The following is a 21,627-nucleotide window of genomic DNA, read 5'->3' as shown; positions in this document are numbered from 1 at the left end:
CATCATAGCATATTTATTTTTCAAAAGAAACGCATTGAAAAAAAAAAAGAAAATGAAAAAAAATCAAAAAAATAAAAAAGGAGAAAAGAAAAAAAAAACTAATCCCTGCATGCATATCATTTCTCAGGTACATTCCAGAGCTTGTCTACTGATAGAGATGGCAACAGTCTCAGAGCCGAAGCGGAAGACCTGTTCCTACAGCTTTCATCGTGAGCCGTTGACTTCACTGATTGAGTTGGGTAGCTTTGTGACAGATGATCGTCTGAAGAGTTTCGTTAGACAGTATGGAGATATCTTGACAGTGCTGAAGACAGTAGTGGATCCGGTGCCTCTACAGACACTACTACAGTTTTATGACCCAGAGCTCAGATGCTTCACTTTCCAAAATTATCAGCTTGCACCTACTCTCGAGGAGTATTCTATCCTGTTGAGTATCCCTATTCAGCATCAGACTCCCTTCTTGGACGTCCCAAAGGAGGTTGACTTTAGATTGATTGCCAGAGCTCTCCACTTGGGTATCAAGGAAGTCAGTGATAGTTGGAAGTCCAGTGGGGATGTTGTAGGATTGCCTTTGAAATTTCTGTTGAGGGTAGCTAGAGAAGAAGCAGAGAAGGGGAGTTGGGAAGCCTTTCATGCTCGGTTGGCCGTCATGATCTATGGGATCGTCTTGTTTCCGAGTATGCCAAATTTCATTGACTTCGCTGCCATCAGCATTTTCATCAGAGGGAATCCAGTCCCAACTCTCTTGGCAGATACTTACTATGCCATCCACAGTAGGCATGGTAAGGGTGGAGCCATCAGGTGTTGTCTACCTCTTCTATTCAAATGGTTCATGTCCTTTCTGCCAGCCAGTGGACCGTTTGTGGATACCCAGAGCACTCTGAAGTGGACTCAGAGGGTTATGTCTCTTACCTCCTATGATATCAGGTGGCAGTCGTACCGGATGGATGTGAAGGATGTCATTATGAGTTGTGGAGGATTCCGTAATGTGCCACTCATAGGGACCAAAGGTTGCATCAATTACAACCCGGTTCTTTCTCTTCGCCAGTTGGGGTTTGTGATGAAAGGAAGACCACTTGAGGCTGAAGTAGCTGAGAGTGTGTATTTTGAGAAGAAGAGTGACCCAGCTAGATTGGAGCAGGTAGGGAGAGCTTGGAAGTCTATTGGTGTGAAGGATGGATCTGTCTTAGGGAAGAAGTTTGCCGTTGCTATGCCCGATTACACTGATTGGGTCAAGAAGAGAGTAGAAACTTTGTTGTTACCCTACGATAGGATGGAGCCGTTGCAGGAGCAACCACCTTTGATCCTTGCTGATAGTGTACCTGCTGAGCACTATAAGCAAGCCCTGATGGAGAGTCGTCGTCTGAGAGAGAAGGAGCAAGACACTCAGATGGAGTTGTACAAAGCTCAGGCTGATAAGTTGCACTTGGCCCATCAACTCAGGGAGGTGCAAGGAGAGGATGCTAGCAGAGCAAGAGGTAAGAAGAGGTCATATGAGGAGATGGAGTCTATGTTAGATGCGGAACATAGGGAATGTCTGAGGCTGCAGAGAGCAGAAGCCAGTTATCAGAAGAAGATCAGAGACTTGAAGAAGCAACTCAGAGACAAAGATGCTCAGATGAAGAAAGAGATGGAGTTGAGACAGAAATCAGAGGACCACCTTGGAGGAGAAGTCTTGAAGCTGAGAAGACAGTTGAAAGAGAAGATCACTCCTTTACCAGATTGTTCAGAATGCTCACTGTTGATCGACCAGTGCCATTACCTGAAGACCCTCATTCCGGAAGACCGTCTGTCTTAGTTTGTATCTCTGATTGTATTTTGTTGAGAATCACCTCCAGGCTTGTTGGATGGGATTCATTTGCGTGTAGGCCATCTCTTGGATCTTTTTGTTGAGAATCACCTCCAGGCTTGTTGGATGGGATTCTTTTTCTTTGTACGTTGTTTATTCAGATATTCTGTTGACATTGGTTGTATGCCTTTTCACTCTTATGTATGTATGAGGATGTCAGCATTCCCTTGTATCTATTTGTTCTCTTGTTGCTGCAGGTTGCCATCTTTTCAGGATGGGTCAGGCTCTTTGAATGCCTGAGAAATGAGCATATCATGTGCATCATACGCATCATTTAGCATCATACTCATCTCATTTGCATAACAGGTGTTCTTGTGCCGACTTCTCACTGTGATTCCTGTGTCCAGGCAGGATAGCTGATCAAAGACCGCACCGCTACTCAACGAGACTCAACCATTAGAGGAATATGGACCAGTTTCAAACCGAGTTAGCTGAGATGAGGGCAAGCATGGCCCAGTTTATGAACATGATGCAAGGGGTTGCGCAAGGTCAAGAAGAGCTTCGAGCTATGGTTCAGAGACAAGAGGCTGCAACTCCACCGCCCAACCATGCTCCGCCAGAGGGGAACCCAGTCCCTGACACTCCTGCTGCTGCCATCAACAACTATGCTGTAGGTGATGAGTTGGGGGGTATTCGAATCAACGGTCAACCAATTGCTCCAGATGCTGCTAATGCCAGAGTCATTCATGCCCCGGCCCGTGATAGAGTTCCGATCATTGATAGACAAGAAGATTTGTTCTCTATGCTCAGCGAAGACGGAGATGTTCCGGGAAGAAACAATGAGAGAGACCGCAAAGTTGAAGCTCTTGCTGAGAAGATCCGTGCTATGGAAAGTCAGAATTCTCTCGGTTTTGATGTTACCAATATGGGGTTGGTTGAAGGTTTGAGAATCCCTCACAAGTTCAAAGCACCGTCCTTCGACAAATACAACGGTACTTCTTGCCCTCGCACCCATGTGCAGGCTTATTATCGAAAAATCTCTGCGTATACTGATGACGAAAAGATGTGGATGTATTTTTTCCAAGATAGTCTATCTGGGGCTTCCTTGGACTGGTACATGGAATTGAAGAGAGATTCGATCCGATGCTGGAGAGATCTGGGTGAGGCCTTCTTGAGGCAGTACAAGCACAACATGGACATGGCACCGAGCCGGACTCAGCTACAGAGTCTATGTCAAAAATCCAATGAAAGCTTCAAGGAGTATGCCCAGAGGTGGCGTGAACTGGCTGCTAGAGTTCAACCCCCTATGCTGGAGAGGGAGTTGACAGATATGTTTATCGGTACTCTTCAAGGTGTGTTCATGGACCGGATGGGAAGCTGCCCGTTCGGAAGTTTTTCTGACGTCGTCATTTGTGGAGAGAGGACTGAGAGCTTAATCAAAGCTGGTAGGATCCATGATGCTGGTTCCTCGTCTTCATTAAAGAAACCCTTCTCTGGGGCACCTCGCCGTAGAGAAGGAGAGACCAATGCTGTACAGCACAGAGGGGGTGTGTACAGAACAAATGCTAACAGAGATCAATATCGTCCAGTGGCTGCAGTGACTATTCCGACACCTCAACCTCGTCAACAACAACAACAAAGAGTTCAACAACCGCAACAACAACAACAACAACAGCAACGTCCTTATCAGCCAAGACAGAAATTGCAGGCTGATAGAAGATTTGATCCTCTGCCCATGTCTTACACAGAGTTATTACCCGAACTACTCAAGTTGGGGATGATTGAGTTGCGTACAATGGCTCCGCCTACAGTGCTGCCTCCTGGCTATGATGCTAATGTTAGATGTGACTTTCATTCTGGGGCACCAGGCCACCATACTGAGAAGTGTCGAGCTCTCCAGCACAAGGTTCAAGATTTGATCGATGCCAAAGCAATCAACTTCGCTCCTGTGCCTAACGTCGTAAACAACCCTATGCCTCAGCATGGTGGGCATAGAGTGAACAATATTGAAGGGAAAGAAGCTGAAGACCTGGTTGTTAATGTTAATGATGTTCAGACTTCTCTGCTAGTTGTGAAGGGTCGTCTGCTGAATGGGGGTGTCTACCCGGGCTGTGATGAAAATTGTTTGGGCTGTGCAGAATCTGAGAATGGTTGCGACCAGTTGAGAACCGGTATCCAGGGTATGATGGATGAGGGTTGTTTGCAATTCAGTAGGGCTGTAAAGGATCGTGGAACAGCGTCAACTATCACCATTTACTTTAAACCGTCTGAAGAACGTGGACAAAGGATTGTCAGTGCACCTGCAGCAAATGGTACCCCAGTTACCATTCCCGTACCTGTAACCATCAGTGTGCCAGCTACTATCGTTGCGCCTGGAAGAAGGGTTGTTGAGAACAGTAAAGCAGTGCCGTGGAAGTATGATAATGCTCACCGCAATTACAGAAGGGCTGAAAGTCAGACAAGACCAGTGAATCAAACTCCAGTGACAATTGGTTTACCGAATAGAGTTCCTGCAACTGTTGGTCCGGCTGTGGATAATGTAGGAGGTCCAGGAGGTTTTACCAGAAGCGGTCGTCTGTTCGCACCGCAGCCTTTGAGGGACAATAATGCTGAAGCTCTCGCCAAAGCAAAGGGGAAGCAAGCTGTGGTTGAGGAAGAGCCTGTCCAGAAAGAAGCGCCTGAGGGGTCATTTGAGAAAGACGTGGAGGAGTTTATGAAGATAATCAAGAAGAGTGACTACAAGATTGTAGACCAGTTGAATCAAACTCCGTCCAAGATTTCTATACTTTCACTGTTGATGTGCTCTGAAGCACACCGTAATGCCTTGCTGAAGATGTTGAATCTGGCTTACGTGCCTCAGGAGATTTCTGTCAATCAACTGGAGGGCGTAATGGCCAATGTGAGCACCAGGCATGGTGTAGGTTTCACCAACTTGGACTTACCGCCTGAAGGGCGAAACCATAACAAAGCCTTGCACATTACCATGGAGTGCAAGGGGGCAGTGTTGTCTCACGTATTGGTAGACACCGGGTCGTCGCTGAATGTGTTGCCTAAGCAGATTCTGAGGAAGATTGATGCGGAAGGGTTCGTGCTTAATCCCAGTGATCTGATCGTTCGTGCTTTCGACGGATCCAAACGTTCTGTGTGTGGAGAAGTTACCTTGCCTGTGAAGATAGGTCCTGAGGTTTTTGATATCATCTTCTATGTTATGGACATCCAGCCCGCCTATAGTTGTTTGTTGGGGCGTCCATGGATTCATGCAGCAGGGGCAGTCTCGTCGACTCTCCATCAAAAGCTCAAGTATGTCTGGAATGGTCAAATTGTGACCGTGTGCGGTGAAGAAGAAATTCTTGTGAGTCATCTATCCTCGTTCAAATATGTTGAGGTAGATGGCGAGATCCACGAAACCTTATGCCAGGCGTTTGAGACTGTGGCTCTTGAGAAAGTGGCGTACGCTGAGCAGAGGAGGCCAGGTGCTTCAATTACTTCTTACAAGCAGGCTAAGGAGGTTGTTGATTCTGGAAAAGCTGAAGGCTGGGGCAAGATGGTGGATTTGCCGGTTAAAGAAGACAAATTTGGTGTTGGTTATGAGCCTCTCCAAGCAGAGCAGAATGGTCAAGCGGGTCCAAGTACCTTTACCAGCGCTGGGCTGATGAATCATGGCGACGTCTCTGCAACCGGTAGTGAAGACTGTGACAGTGATTATGATTTGGACAACTGGGTTCGCCCGTGTGCACCAGGGGGGTCCATCAACAACTGGACGGCTGAAGATGTGGTTCAAGTTACTCTTCTGACAGAGTAATTTTCTGTTGTTTTGTCATTTTGCATGAAAATCCTACGTTCTGCCCAAGGCGTAGTGATTCATTTTTGTAGGGCCTCATCATGTTTGAATGATTATCATTAATGAAGGACATTTTTTGAACAAATTTTGTGATCCCTGTTTTTCTATGTTTTCCGTTTTCACTTTTTTTCAAAACAATAAAAATGGCAATGTTTTTTGTTTTTTTTGTGACTTTATTGAACTCTTTTTTCTAAAACAAAGCATCAAACATGCAGAAGCGATCTTATGGCATTCACTATGAACAGTTCTGTTATGGCTCAGTATGATTTCGATAATCCCATTTACCAAGCTGAAGAGGAGAGTGAGGAAGACTGTGAACTCCCTGCAGAATTGGCCAGACTACTGAAGCAGGAGGAAAGGGTCATCCAACCTCATCAGGAGGAGTTGGAAACTATTAATTTGGGTACTGAGGACGACAAAAGAGAAATCAAGATTGGGGCTACTTTAGAGGACTCTGTCAAGAAGAGGCTGATTGAGATGCTGAGAGAGTATGTGGAGGTATTCGCCTGGTCATACCAAGATATGCCTGGTTTAGATACAGACATTGTGATGCATCGATTACCTCTTAGGGAAGGATGTCCTTCGGTTAAGCAGAAGCTTCGTAGAACAAGTCCTGACATGGCGACTAAGATCAAGGAAGAGGTTCAGAAGCAGTGGGACGCGGGTTTTCTGGCTGTCACCAGTTATCCACCGTGGGTGGCCAACATCGTTCCTGTGCCGAAGAAGGATGGTAAAGTCAGAATGTGTGTCGATTACCGAGATTTGAATAGAGCGAGTCCGAAAGATGATTTCCCACTACCTCACATTGATGTATTGGTTGATAATACGGCTCAATCCTCGGTATTCTCTTTCATGGATGGTTTCTCCGGATATAATCAGATCAAGATGGCGCCGGAGGACATGGAAAAGACGACATTCATTACACCTTGGGGCACGTTCTGCTATAAGGTGATGCCATTTGGGCTAAAGAATGCTGGTGCTACCTATCAGAGGGCAATGACGACTCTCTTTCATGACATGATGCACAAAGAAATTGAAGTGTACGTGGACGATATGATTGCGAAGTCGCAGACAGAAGAGGAGCACCTGGTTAATTTGCAGAAGCTGTTCGACCGGTTGAGAAAGTTCAGACTGAGGTTGAATCCGAACAAGTGCACGTTTGGAGTGAGATCCGGGAAGCTCTTAGGCTTCATTGTCAGCGAGAAAGGGATTGAGGTTGATCCAGCAAAAGTCAAAGCTATTCAAGAGATGCCTGAACCGAAAACGGAAAAGCAAGTCCGTGGGTTTTTAGGGAGGTTGAATTACATTGCAAGGTTCATATCTCATCTAACTGCCACATGTGAACCAATCTTCAAACTGCTTAGAAAGAATCAAGCGATCAAGTGGAATGATGACTGTCAGAAAGCTTTTGACAAGATAAAGGAGTATTTGCAGAAACCTCCAATCCTTATACCCCCAGTTCCAGGGAGACCGCTGATAATGTACCTGTCAGTGACTGAGAACTCGATGGGGTGTGTATTGGGACAGCATGACGAGTCTGGTCGAAAAGAGTATGCCATATACTACCTTAGCAAAAAGTTTACCGACTGTGAAACAAGATATTCACTGCTCGAGAAAACTTGCTGTGCTTTGGCCTGGGCTGCTCGCCGACTAAGACAGTATATGTTGAACCATACCACTTTGTTGATTTCTAAGATGGATCCAGTGAAGTACATCTTTGAGAAACCAGCTCTCACCGGACGTGTTGCCCGTTGGCAGATGATTCTAACAGAATATGACATTCAGTACACATCTCAGAAAGCCATCAAGGGTAGTATTCTGTCAGAATATCTCGCCGAACAACCGATTGAGGATTATCAGCCTATGATGTTTGAATTCCCTGATGAAGACATCATGTATCTCAAGATGAAAGATTGCGAAGAGCCTCTTGTCGAGGAAGGACCGGACCCGGATGACAAATGGACACTGATGTTTGATGGGGCTGTGAATATGAACGGTAACGGTGTTGGGGCAGTATTGATCAATCCTAAAGGTGCTCATATACCTTTTTCTGCCAGACTGACGTTTGACGTCACCAACAACGAAGCTGAGTATGAGGCTTGTATCATGGGGATAGAAGAAGCCATTGATCTAAGGATCAAAACACTTGACATTTTTGGAGATTCTGCTCTAGTGGTCAATCAAGTCAATGGAGATTGGAATACGAATCAGCCGCATTTGATTCCGTATAGAGATTACACCAGAAGAATACTGACGTTCTTCAAGAAAGTGAAGTTATATCATGTCCCCCGGGATGAGAATCAAATGGCGGATGCTTTGGCAACTTTGTCGTCTATGATCAAAGTTCATTGGTGGAATCATGTGCCACATGTTGCGGTGAATCGACTTGAGAGGCCTGCGTATGTGTTTGCAGCCGAGTCTGTTGTGATTGATGAGAAGCCGTGGTATTATGACATCAAGAATTTCCTCAAGACTCAGGAGTATCCTGAAGGTGCGTCGAAGAATGACAAGAAAACCCTGAGGAGGCTAGCTGGAAGCTTCTACTTGAATCAGGATGATGTGTTGTATAAGAGAAACTTTGACATGGTCTTACTCAGATGCGTGGACAGACCCGAGGCAGACATGTTAATGCAGGAAGTTCATGAAGGTTCCTTCGGTACTCATGCCGGCGGACATGCAATGGCTAAGAAATTGCTGAGAGCGGGTTATTACTGGATGACTATGGAATCCGATTGTTTCAAGTATGCTCGGAAGTGCCATAAGTGTCAAATCTATGCTGATAAGGTGCATGTACCACCAAGCCCTCTGAATATCATGAATTCGCCTTGGCCGTTTGCCATGTGGGGCATTGATATGATTGGGAAGATTGAGCCTACTGCTTCGAATGGACATCGCTTCATCTTGGTTGCAATTGATTACTTCACCAAGTGGGTGGAAGCAGCTTCCTATGCTAACGTTACCAAACAAGTGGTTACCCGGTTCATCAAGAAAGAAATCATCTGTCGTTATGGAGTTCCTGAGAGAATCATCATTGACAATGGTTCGAATCTCAATAACAAAATGATGAAAGAGCTTTGTAAAGATTTCAAGATCGAACATCACAATTCTTCTCCCTACAGACCGAAGATGAATGGTGCTGTGGAAGCGGCGAACAAGAACATCAAGAAGATTGTGCAGAAGATGGTCGTTACGTACAAGGATTGGCATGAGATGCTGCCTTTCGCTTTGCATGGGTACCGTACCTCAGTACGTACGTCGACCGGGGCAACCCCTTACTCCCTTGTGTATGGTATGGAAGCTGTCCTACCCGTTGAAGTGGAGATTCCTTCTCTGAGAGTTTTATTGGATGTCAAGTTGGACGAAGCCGAATGGATTCGAACAAGGTTTAACGAGTTGAGCCTTATCGAGGAGAGACGGTTAGCAGCCGTATGTCATGGACAGTTGTATCAGCGAAGGATGAAGCGAGCCTTTGATCAGAAAGTGCGTCCTCGAAGCTATCAGGTCGGTGATTTAGTTTTGAAGAGGATCCTCCCTCCCGGTACAGATAACAGGGGCAAGTGGACTCCCAATTACGAAGGTCCGTATGTTGTGAAGAAGGTCTTCTCCGGTGGAGCCTTGATGCTTACAACTATGGATGGTGAAGATTTTCCATCTCCTGTCAACTCAGATGTAGTCAAAAAATACTTCGCATAAATTGACCCGCTGGACAAAAAGAAAAAAAAGAGTCCAGGCAAAAATGGGTATCCCGGTGGATTGAAAACCCGAAAGGGCGATCCAGGCAAAAGTTAGGGATTAAAGCGAAGACTACAGTCTGAGTTGTCTGTACTTCATCAAGCTTTGTCATCCGCCATCTCGAAAGATGTGATCCGTCCAGTCATTCTTCTCAGAAAGCAAGGAGTTGGGAGGAAAACTGATGATCTGTGAGTTATAACAGAATTGGGAAATAGTGGACGCCGTGTTCACATTGCCATTAGGATAGATTTTTCCTTTTGTACGCAATTACCTCTTTCTAGGAATTGCTTCCTAATGTATTTGCCTCTTCAGGCACATTTTCAATCAATAAAAATCGTTATTCAGATAAATAGCTCTTGCTCTTATTTTTACTGTTTTGTTTGCAAAATGTCCGAATTTTTGATAAGCATTGCATATAAAAAACATGAAGGCTACACAACAATATGCAGAAAGATGAAACATTTGAAAATCATTTTGAATGTTGAGGACACTTGAGCATATCTTGTCCATGTATCCCCCGGGGGCATTTTTGTTGTGCTTTTTTTACAGATTGGCATCTGTAAGGACGTTTCCTCAACAGATATTTTCCCCAAGCAAGTTTGGAAGCTACCAGAGCTATGTTCCCCTGCAGAGACGTCTGTGGATAGTGCCTTCTATTCCCCAGCAGATCTGAGGACTGCCTATCCTCAGCAGGCCTGTATTCGTCGATTTCCTCCCCGAGTGAGGCAATTCATTGAATTTTTATCTCCAGTATTTATTCTATCTGTGGACTGAAGGATATCCCCAGCGGAGTTTATCTTTCCCCAGTAGCAGGGATATTCTTCAACATAAGTGAGAAATCGCTTTACCGTTCCTCAAGCAGAATTCCCCGCAGAATATTTCCCCGAGAGGAGTCTCCCCACAGAGTCAGAGTATCTGATCATTTTGGCTCCCTAGCCAGAGTTCATTTGCATTTTGCATGTAGTAATCATTGCATCCTCAAATTGCGTAGCATTTCCATTCATAAATGGAGCATTACGCCATAAAAAATTCAAACGTATGCATTCATGTGTTAACTTCACCAGACCGTATCCCCGGCAGAGGCGGATCATTTCATTCAACATCAGCACAGCAAGACTGCTACAGTTGCCCTTGACAGCATTCAGAATTGTTTATTCCCCACAGAGGTTTATTTCCTCACCCGATGGTGACAGAGGTTTATTTCCTCACCCGATGGTGACAGAGGTTTATTTCCTCACCCGATGGTGACAGAGGTTTATTTCCTCACCCGATGGTGACAGAAAGTTTGTTTTTCCTCAGTGAGACCCCCAGCAAGTGATCAGCCTTGCCTTGACATATCTAAGATGTCGTTCTTGTGATACCAGTAAGTGTCATGCTAGACCCCGCGCGTGTTTTCATTTTTGGTGTCGGTAAATACCATTATTTCGGTGTCTGTAAACATCGAGTCTCACCCAGTCATCAGTAAATGTCTGGTCATCATTTTGGTGTCGGTAAACACCATTGTTTCGGTGTCTGTAAACATCATCTTTCGGTGTCCGTAAACATCGAGTATTTTCTCCAGTCATCAGTAAATGTCTGGTCATCATTTTTGGTGTCCGTAAACATCATCTTTCGATGTCTGTAAACATCGAGTCTCACTCCAGTCATCGGTAAATGTCTGGTCATTTTTTTGATGTCGGTAAACATCATCTTTCGATGTCTGTAAACATCGAGTCTCCACCCAGTCATCGGTAAATGTCTGGTCATTTTTATGGTGTCGGTAAACGCCATTGCTTCAGTGTCGGTAAACATCGAGTCTTTCTTTCAGTCATCGGTAAATGTCTGATAATCCCCAACTAGAAATCCCCAGTAGAGTCATCTGTAAATGTCCTATCTGGTTTCCAGTTACAAATATTTGTATCTCCCCAATTAATTTCTCACCCAGTCATCGGTAAATGTCTGGTCATTTCTTTGGATGTCGGTAAACATCATCTTTCGATGTCGGTAAACGTCGAGTCTCGTCCCAGTCATCTGTAAATGTCTGGTCAACAAAATCAAAATCCCCAGAAGTCGTCGGTAAACGTCTTGTCTGGTATCACCACAAAGAGTTTGTTCCTCCCCCAAGTGGAGATGCCATCAGTAAATGGCCCAGTTTTCTTCGATATCGGTAAATATCGAATTCCCAGTTGCAGTAGCCATCGGTAAATGGTTTTTGCTAAGTTGACATCGGTAAATGTCTAGTTTCTTTGAAGCCACCATCGGTAAATGGTCTTGCTTCCTTATTACATCAATTCGTTTTTCCCAGCAGCCATCGGTAAATGGTCATGCTGAAGTTGATATCGGTAAATATCAAGTTCTAACCATCGGTAAATGGTTTTGCTTTTCAGAAGTTTATTTTCCCCAGACGCCATCGGTAAATGGTCGTGCTGAAGTTGATATCGGTAAATATCAAGCTTCCAGTTCTCCAACCATCGGTAAATGGTTTTGCTTTTTCTGAAGCTGTCATGCAGTTTGTCATCGGTAAATGACGTGGTTCTTTTGTATTATACCCAGTCTGTGCAAATTCTACGGTTCTTTGGTATTCAATCCCTGTTTACCCTGAAAGTCTGACAGCCATCGCTATCATCCATTCGGGTTCCCAGCTGATTGAATAGGGGCAGCTGTAGCACCTCAAATTTGCACCTATCATTATACATACATTTTCATATTAGGTCATAGCATGTCATGATCCATTGTATAGCATTTGCATTGTCCCTCAGTTGCCTCAAGTGCAAGCAATCAGAATTAGGTCAAACTAATCTTCTGATCAGTCAACCAAGCAAGCAAAAGAATTTCTCATTGAATCAAGGCCCTAAGGTTTGTGCAACAAGTTCACATGACTTGGAGGCCTATTTGAAGTATTTTGGTCAAGGGTTGAGGGCTCAGAGGTCAGCAGTTCATGCCCAGACAGTCAAGAGTCAAAGAAAGTCAACTGTCAGTCAAGGCAGTGGATGGTGGTCATTCTTGGGGAATTTGGGCACCATGGTCAATAATCAAGAGTTCATACAACTTGGGACATCATTTGAAGTCAAATTCTCAAGGAATTAGGGTTTGGAATTCATCAGTCAATGCACAATCAGTCAGAAACCCTAAAAGTCAACTGTTGGTCAACTGTCCATTTAATCAGTGATTGAATGATTAAATTTGGTTTGTGAGAGTTCATTCATGTCCAAATAGTCATCATACATCATGCCAAACACCATCATGGAAGAATTTGAAGCCAGATCATGAATTTCCCAAAACGGAAACTGGGCCTGTAACTGAAACTTACCATAAATGGAAAGTTTTGATCCTCAAACTTGCATCATGATATAAGCCTCAAATGAATTTTTGCCCAACATGAAAGTTGAAGATCTTGTTCTCCCATTTCCAAAAAGTCATAGAACTCTCAATTCCCATGTGTGGTTGGCAAGTTATGATCGAATCGATTTCAGAAAATCTTGAACTTCAAAGGGCCATATCTCCCAAACCGTTTGGCCAAATTTGGTGGGGTTTTTTCCTACAAACCACATTTTTCATCCTCTTTCCAAAAATATAAATTTCATGACCTAAAACCTTACCAATCAAAATGGCATTTTTGGACCTTTTTCATTTAAATTCAAAGTTTGACCAAGAGTTGACTTTTTGACTCAAGCATTTTTTCAACATTTGGCCAATGGGAACAGCTCATAAATATCATTTTAAGTGTGTTTGCAAAGCCAAATTATGCAGAACATGTGAATCTATACTTGGTTACTTGAATTGTAAGAAAGGTACAAATGCACCTTGCTTGTCCTTGCTTTCCACAACCATGCCTTGGTACCTTCAAACAGAAATTAGCAAGCCATTTTTCTGTCATGATGAGACCTCATTATGCAGCCAAACAACCAACAAGTACACATAGCCATGCTTGCTCACTTGAATTTTGGCAAAAGGACATGTCCAATTCATGAACCATACCTCTTGCAACCATACTTGTACCACCACATTACAGATTGTTGCCCATGTTTTTCTGTCAAAATCAGACAGTAACAGCATGGCTTTCCCTCTTTTTTTCCTGTCATGAGTAACATGTTACAGCAAAAAGCCAAAGAGACTTCATTCATTTTGACTTAGCATTAAGACAACAGCCAACAGCAGGTTTTGGCAAGAGGATTTTCTGTCAACAAAAGGACAGCAACAGCAGCACTCAACAGCCTATGGTATGGGTACTTCCTGTCATGAAACGGGTAACAGCAAGAGGGCTTGATCAAGAAGGATTCTGCTGAGATCCATTCAGGGGCAACCAACAAACTTCATCGATTCTAACCAAAACCCTTGGCCATTTTCCTCAAAAAAAACCTGCAGCATCCAGCAAAACCAACATGACCAACCAACCTTGCCTTGCTAGCTTGGCATAAAACATAAAACCAACAAACCAACATTGGCTCTCTCACACTCCCTCAACTGACCTAACTAGTTGCATCTCATTTTTCTTCTGTCCAAAAACCAGTAGCAGACAGAATACTTTCTTTTTCTTTTTTCCAACTCCCTCCCTTGCTTGCTTGGCATAGACCATGGGTTGTCATAACAAGAACCCAAAAAATAGCAGCAGGCCAGTCCAACCTTGTTTTGCTTTCTTCAAATCCTAAAAAACAACATAACAAACCTCAAACTCACTGCACTTGATTTTTACCAAAAACCTGTAAAGCTCAAAGGAACAAAACACATTGCAGAACTAGCAACAAAACAGCAGAAAACCTATAGCAGCAGGATAGCAGAAAATGGCTGGATTGACTTGGCTTTGGCATTTTATCAAGCAAGCTGTTAAACTCCAAAGAAAAGAGGATTTTGCACAATACCAAACAGCATAATTTGCTGTCTCAATAGCAGGAGGAAAAGAACCATTTTGGAGGCATCATCTTGCTTTGCATCTTTCTCAAAGAATCATGCTCAACCAAAAGCCTCTCACCTTGCCTTGCCAACTTCAAACCTGTAGCAGCCTAGCAACCTCCATTTCATTTTTCTGTCAAAACCTCACCTGGCCATTTTGCCACTTCACCATGTTCTCACCATTTTGAAACTAGTAGCCATCAACCAAAAACCAGTGGAACTTCACTGAGGCACACTCACTCCAAAGCCTCATTTTGGACCATCTATTCATCATCACAAACCCTTGCAACTTGCCCTCTCACACTCACTCCAACTCACCTTGTTTATGCATTTCCTGTCAAACCCCACCATTTTGCATTCCATGTCCAAAACTCCCTCACCCTAAGACTGCATCAATTCCCTTGCCATCTGCATCATTGGGCCTAACAGGCCTGACTTGAGATTTCTTTTCAAAAAGAAAACTTGCTGTCAAAACTTCCAACAGAATTTGGCTTTTGCTAAAAACCATAGCTCCCCTCATTTTCTGTCATGAGCCAACCTAACAGCAGCATACCACAAACAACTTGACTCATATTTTTCCAACCAAAGCCCTTGCTCACTTGGCTATTTTTCTGTCTAGAACACAATGGTTTCAAACATCACCTAACAAACCAACATAACAATACCAAACCACAAGGAACCAACATTGCCTTGCCACTAAAAAAAAACACAGAATTCATTTCACTTGGCCATTCCTCTAAACCAGTCAACAAACTATTGAACAAAACCAAACCTAGCAAACCAATACACTCTCTGAAAAAACTGGACTTAGCTTTTTTGGCCTTGGATGATCAAAAAACCTGCTACCAACACTTCCTGCAGGAGCAGGCCAACAAAACCAACATAGGCCACTTGACAGCAAGGAAGCAACGTCCTTCATTCATTTGTCCAAAACTCACCTTTGGCCATTTCCAACAAAACAGTCAAACAACTCTTCATCATACATCAAGCATTCTTGAGTAAATAGCTTCCTCCTCCATCATTGCAAGGCCAAGGGAGCTTCTGTTTGGGCTTAGAACCTTCAAACAACTGTTGCATCTCCATTTCTCAAAAATCAAGTAAGCTTTCGATTTCAATCATTTGCCCTGCCATAATATGTTTTTGAAAGGTCTTTTTATGGTGATTCTAGAGAACTAAAGCATGCTTAATTTGGTTGTGTTTTGGCCAAGAAATCTTCATTTCATTTTGTGTGTTCAAACATAATTCTGTTCGATTTACCTTGCTAGCATGGATTTAATGAAATATGATCCCATATTCTTGATGCCTGATGCTTAATGATGCTGTTAGAGTGTTTAATTCTTAATTCTGGGCATGTTGATTTTTTAAGATGCATGATGATGAATGTTCAAATGCTGCTGTTTGCAACCTGCCCTGCCCAGAATTTCCACACTTGATTGTTTGTTTGGTTGTTTGCTTGATGTCACTTGATGATTAACAATGCCATGCTGTTGTGTTGATTTGCTTGGTTAATGTTTGTTTCAAGATTGAACATGCTGAACACGATTGCCTGGCTGTTAGAAACCCTAGTCCATTGCGTGAAATTCCCAAAAACGTGAAAGCTCATTGGCTGTTGTTTGCTTTGTCACTGTTTCATTGGGGGCGGGCCAATCAAAACATTTCCTGGGCGCGCTCAAAACGCTGCCGTTTTACTAAATGAGGCCCTGATTTACTGAAATGCCATTCTGTTGACTTGTGTTGACCAATTGCCATGCCTATTGTTTCATGCTTCATCCAATTTTTCATCCAACTTCACAAATTAATTTCCAATTCGTTTTTTATCCAAAAATTATGATTCTTTCTCCATGATGTTCATAATTGAGTCTATTATTTAATTATGAATTTTAATTAATTTTTCATTGGCTGGATTTTGAATGATAATTGGCTTTCTAACATGTGTGCATAAATGATACCTTGTGCCATTTCAATTGTGAAATTGTAATATTGCATCCAATGAGCTTGAAATTTTTTGTGGTGAAACTAGACACATTGACCTTCATTTCCATATAAAGTTTGTGCATTTATCATTTGTGGATTGAGAGTTATGATTTTTTGAAGTCATGTGTTGCATTTGGTGTCATACCATGATCATGTATTTTCACAAATTTTGTTCACACACTTCCCCACATCCAAATGACTCCAAATTTTGCATGAATGATCCCTTGTATGTCTAATTGATGTATGATTTTTCTTGGAATTAATCATGCTGTTTTCCATTTGATTGTGAATTTTCTTCCATATGTGGTCATTTGTTGACTTTTTGTGCTATGTCTTGCCAAATCTTTTGTGAAATTCTCAAATCTTATTGTATGACCATGAAATTTCATATGTGATAACTAGACATCCTCATCTTCACCATGGTTCTGATCCCATTCATTTATCATACACCATTCTTGACTTATGATTTTTCTAAGTTGATGCATGTTTGGTTAACTTCTTTGAGCATGTTCAAATTGGCTTTGACTTTCTGATTTTCATTGACTGCCTTCCACTTGTCTAAATGGGATGAAATTTGACATGCTCATCATGCTATGTGTTGGGTTTGATCATGATTTATTTGGTGATTTTTGGAAAATGTTTAGATTGTTTTTGAGTTAAGTTTTGCTGTTGACTTCTATGAGCTTCTGTTTGCTATACTTTGACCTAAATGGTTCATGAAATGATGATGATGATTGATATGAATGTGAACCCAATTGGTTTTGTTTCCTAATGGTTTGAACATGATTATGGATGCTTATCCTTTGCTGTTTTGACTTTATCATTCACTTTTGACCCTAGGCTTGCCCTAGTGGTCCTGTTACTCACCTTTGAGCTTGTGATTTCAGGTTGACCATCAAATGGCCATTAAAACCAATCCTTTTGATTGAGCTTACCCAAGTATCATTGCCTAACCTCTTTGTTTTGTAGGTGGCTTGGCTCACATGCCTTAAGCCTTGTGCCTTGCACATCCATGTGCCTCCAATTGACTGTTGGTTTCTGTTTCTGTTTGTTTTGTTGCATACTAACATCTGCTTGACTGTTTCAGGTACTTTAGTTGCTTAGTTCCTTGTGAACTTTTTGCTTTGCTTTGCTTGTATAAGCAATTTGCATTGAGGTATGCCTCCTTTACTTCATGTAGTCTGGAAGACCTGGTCTGTTACTTGGCCAGGCAACTGTCTGAAGTCCTCCTTAAGAGGCAATGTTTGTGGATGTTTACTTTTGTCCCTGCATAGAGTCAAAGTCCTCCTAAGAGAATAGGCAATTGGTGGAAGGTAGGGATATGCAATCTATCCCCCACTATTCAGTGTGTCATCTGCTTTGCTCACACCACTGTGTTGATGCATTTCAGATACAAACCCAAGATCTTGTGCAACTGTACAGTTGAGTCAGTTTTAAATGTGTAGAAGGGTTCCCACTTTCTGAACCCACACATTCTTGTCTTGAGCTCTCCCAGGCCAGGGATAAGAGCTGTGAGGTCTCATCCTCACTTCATCCTTTCATCTGCTTCACCTTAGCCCTTCAATGGCAAGGTTAAGAGCACATTCACCCCATTCCAGAGGTTTGTTTGTTGAGGTTGATATGACCCCTTGACTAAAACCTATCCCTTGTTTGAGCCACTTGTTTGTGTATAGCGTGTGCTATCTGTGCTTGTAGGATTGTTTGACTTGCTTCCTGTGCAAGATAGGATAGTTTGACTTGCTTCCTGTGCAAGTTAGGATAGTTTGACTTGCTTCCTGTGCAAGATAGGATAGTTTGACTTGCTTCCTGTGCAAGTTAGGATAGTTTGACTTGCTTCCTGTGCAAGTTAGGATAGTTTGACTTGCTTCCTGTGCAAGATAGGATAGTTTGACTTGCTTCCTGTGCAAGTTAGGATTGTTTGACTTGCTTCCTGTGCAAGTTAGGTTTTACTTGGCTTGCTCCCTGTGCAAGTTAAGTGTGTGTGGCTTGCTTCCTGTGTGAGCCATGCTTAGGATAGGTTGGCCCTTGTGCCATTTAGCTAGAAACCCTAACTTAGGGATGATTTGCATGATAACATCTAGGCTCGAGTCGTAGTCTCCCTAGTGTTGTGTCTCCCTCTGTTATCTGGTTAGGCTAGTCCTTTATCCCTGCGTAGGGGAACTACATCGCCCTGATCTTTATACCAGATGAAGTATGTAGGCAGGAGATTGAGCTGATCTCTCCGGGCGCCTTTTCTTTCTTTTTGTGTGTGTTGTCTGACCTTTGCTAGGCTCGAGTCCCTGACTCCTTAGCATTTGCTGTCTGTCTTGTTTGTGTGTGTTTGACAGTTATAGGCTCGAGTCCCCGACTCCCTATCAACTTGTTGTGTTGTTGTGTGCTTGGAAGCTGATGTAAGTCCATCGAGTGGCATTTGGGTTCCAGTGTGTGTGTGTTTGGTTCGGATGCTGATGTAAGCCCAGCTATTGGCATTCAGGCTCCATGTTTGCCTCTTTGTGTGTGTTTAGGTTCGGATGCTGACATAAGTCCAGTGATTGGCAGTCGGGCTCCACGTTTGCCTGTGTCCTGTTTGTTTGTGTGCGTGTCAGCCGAGCTACGAATGCTCTGATTCTTCTCTCGTCCGAGAAGATACGTATGCATAGGATGCGACATCCTAGCGAGCATGTGTCGTTTCCCCAGTCCGAACTACTTCGACTCTGATGTCTATGCCTGATAGACTAAGTAGGCCCAGGATGCGGTATCCTGCCGAGTCAGTCTTGTCTGTTTTCTCGTGTCTCTTTCAGCCTGTATAGATGTTTGTGAGCAGTGTTTAGCAACCAATATTCCTTCCTTTTGTGCGTGGATCCCGTAGAGTACTACGGATGCGTAGGGGTGCTAATACCTTCCCTTCGCATAACCGACTCCCGAACCCTTTCTCTTTGGTCGCGAGACCATGTTCTTTCCAGGTTTACTCTGAGCGTTTCCTTTCCCTCTTTTGGGATAAATAACGCACGGTGGCGGCTCTGTTGTTCTTGTTTTCCCGCCGGTTTTTCGCGTGATGCGACAGGGCTGAGTATGCTCATTGGAGACTAAAAAACTTATTTAATATTGTTCCATGAGATTTGTGCAGATGTTAGGATGCAATAAACACCGTATTGAAGCTGCAACTAGGTCAATTTAGAGTACCATTTCAAAATACTATTATCGATCTTAAGTATCGGTATAACACTTCTTTTTACTGAAGATTGCACGACTTTGTCTTGAGAGAATGTATGTAACACACTACAAAATAGTTGGAAAGGTTAAAAGAGTTAATGCTAACAAAAATGCATGTGGATGCTTCATTAGGACAACACATAGGTTACCTTGTGCATGTGAACTTGTAAGTATTTAAATACAAGGTTATCCTATTCCTTTAGAAACCATTCATGGTTTTTCAAAGAAATTACACATTAAAGAGTATGAATCAATGGAATAAAGTGAGACACAATTGGACTTAAACAAAGAATGTGAAGAGTTAAATAGATATTTCAGCACCTTTGAAATTGTTGGCCATATGGCAATGAAGTAAAAGGGAGCAAAAGAGTGATGTGTATCATGATTCTTCAGATTGTGAGTATGTTGATGCCTCTCAGGAAAGACAAGCATCCAAGAGATCATCTAGAAAAGCTTCATCAAGTCAATAGTTTAACAAGTCTTCAAGACATCTTTATTTGTCTCATTTTCCTATTTTCTTGCGTGACTACTCTCGTACCCCAAATTTTGACCACCATCTTTGTCCTTATTACTAACTTAGGATGAAAGTCACTAACGTATTAAGATTCCTATACATGTCATCTGGTCAACTCCAATGACCTGAAAAGTCAAAGGAGGACCATTTTTACTTTTCTAAACCATTTATCCCATTTTCGAGTAACTAATAGGTTAACATTGTCATTAGATAATGAGGGTTATTAAATTTTTGTTTAGGATTAATTTTTTAGGGATGGTATTAGGGCTAATTGGACTTTTATTAACATTAGTGAAATTATTCAAATAGTATTAATAAAATATCAAGATTATTAGTTTAAGTTCCTATTGTTCAAAGTTCTTAGATTAATTTGGTATGAGGAGGTTTAAATTGAAGTTCATTAATGACTAGATTAATAAAATGATGATTAATTAAGGTTACTAAGTTATGTAGTTTTTTTAAATTAATTAGATTAATATTATCAAACGGTTTAAATATTGGTTAATCAATTTAACTGATTCATTATATTAATTAAATTAATTAGGTTTTTTAAACTATTGGCATAGTTAGATTAATTATGACATTAATTAATTGGGTTTTGATAATTAAATTATTTTAGGTTAATTAAAATAGATTATATATTAATGTTTATCTTTAGTTAGAGTTTATTAGAGTGGCGGTGTTTATGATAGTTGGATCGTAATCAGTCAAAATGTTGACCCAAACCAAATCAAGCCCAAGCCCATTACCAATTGGGTCAAACAAGACCCATAGTCCATCTCCGCACCGGGTCAAACGCATGACACAGATTTATCCCCAATTCCCCAATTGGAAACCCTAATTCCCGCGCATAGTGGATTAGAAAAGGATCAAATGTATTGAATCAAATATTTTCCTTTTCATTACAAGATACATTAAAATCAAGTATTTACAATTGAAATTGGACTAAGTACATCACAAATGTCTGTTACAGTTCACAAACCATAAATCTATTTCTGAAGCAAAATCAAATTACAATCAATTTGATTTACCATCAAATTCTAACTTTCTAAACTCGTACAATCAGAATTAAAATTAAAACCCTAATCAATCTAATTAAAAACGTAATATTAACCTATAAGTATCGAGAAGTGAGAGATGAACAAAAAGAAAAACCCTAAAAAACATCCATTGCTGTTACAATCCCGGCCCTTCCACTAGAGCTTGAATCAAAGTAGGATTAGAGTTTCACATTGAAACACTAATTTCTCTTAGCTTAGCCTCCACTACGATCCAGAAGGACCTCACATCAGATAAGAGAAAACAAGTTAGAGAGGGAAAAAAGGAGGGCAGTAGAACCAAGGGAGATCGAGAAGAATGTTATACCTTTTTACCAGGGAGTTATTCCTCCTTGTTGCTTGGTCTCTAAACTTTTATTAATCTTGACTGCATCATTGTTTTATTGTCATTTATTGTTTACTCTGGATTGTTGTGACTGTTTAAAAGGGATTAGGGTTAGATAACTTTGGAGTTTGATTTTGAAGGGTTAATGGGAAGGATGATTTTTGGATCAGCCAAGGTTTATGGTTGAATTAGTTAAAATTTGGGGTTTCTGGGAAAATTAGGGTTAAAGTTCATATGATGAGCCCTAGGGTTCATCTGGGTAGAGCTAGGGTTCATCTCGAAAAAGGGTTAGGGTTCATTATTCATTAGGGTTCTAGGTTTCTGGGTTTTGGG

This window comes from Lathyrus oleraceus, chromosome 5 (genome assembly GCF_024323335.1).
Source record: "Lathyrus oleraceus cultivar Zhongwan6 chromosome 5, CAAS_Psat_ZW6_1.0, whole genome shotgun sequence".
NCBI lineage: Eukaryota > Viridiplantae > Streptophyta > Magnoliopsida > Fabales > Fabaceae > Lathyrus > Lathyrus oleraceus.
The sequence above is the reverse complement of the archived record's forward strand: the minus strand, read 5'-3'. Positions refer to the sequence as shown.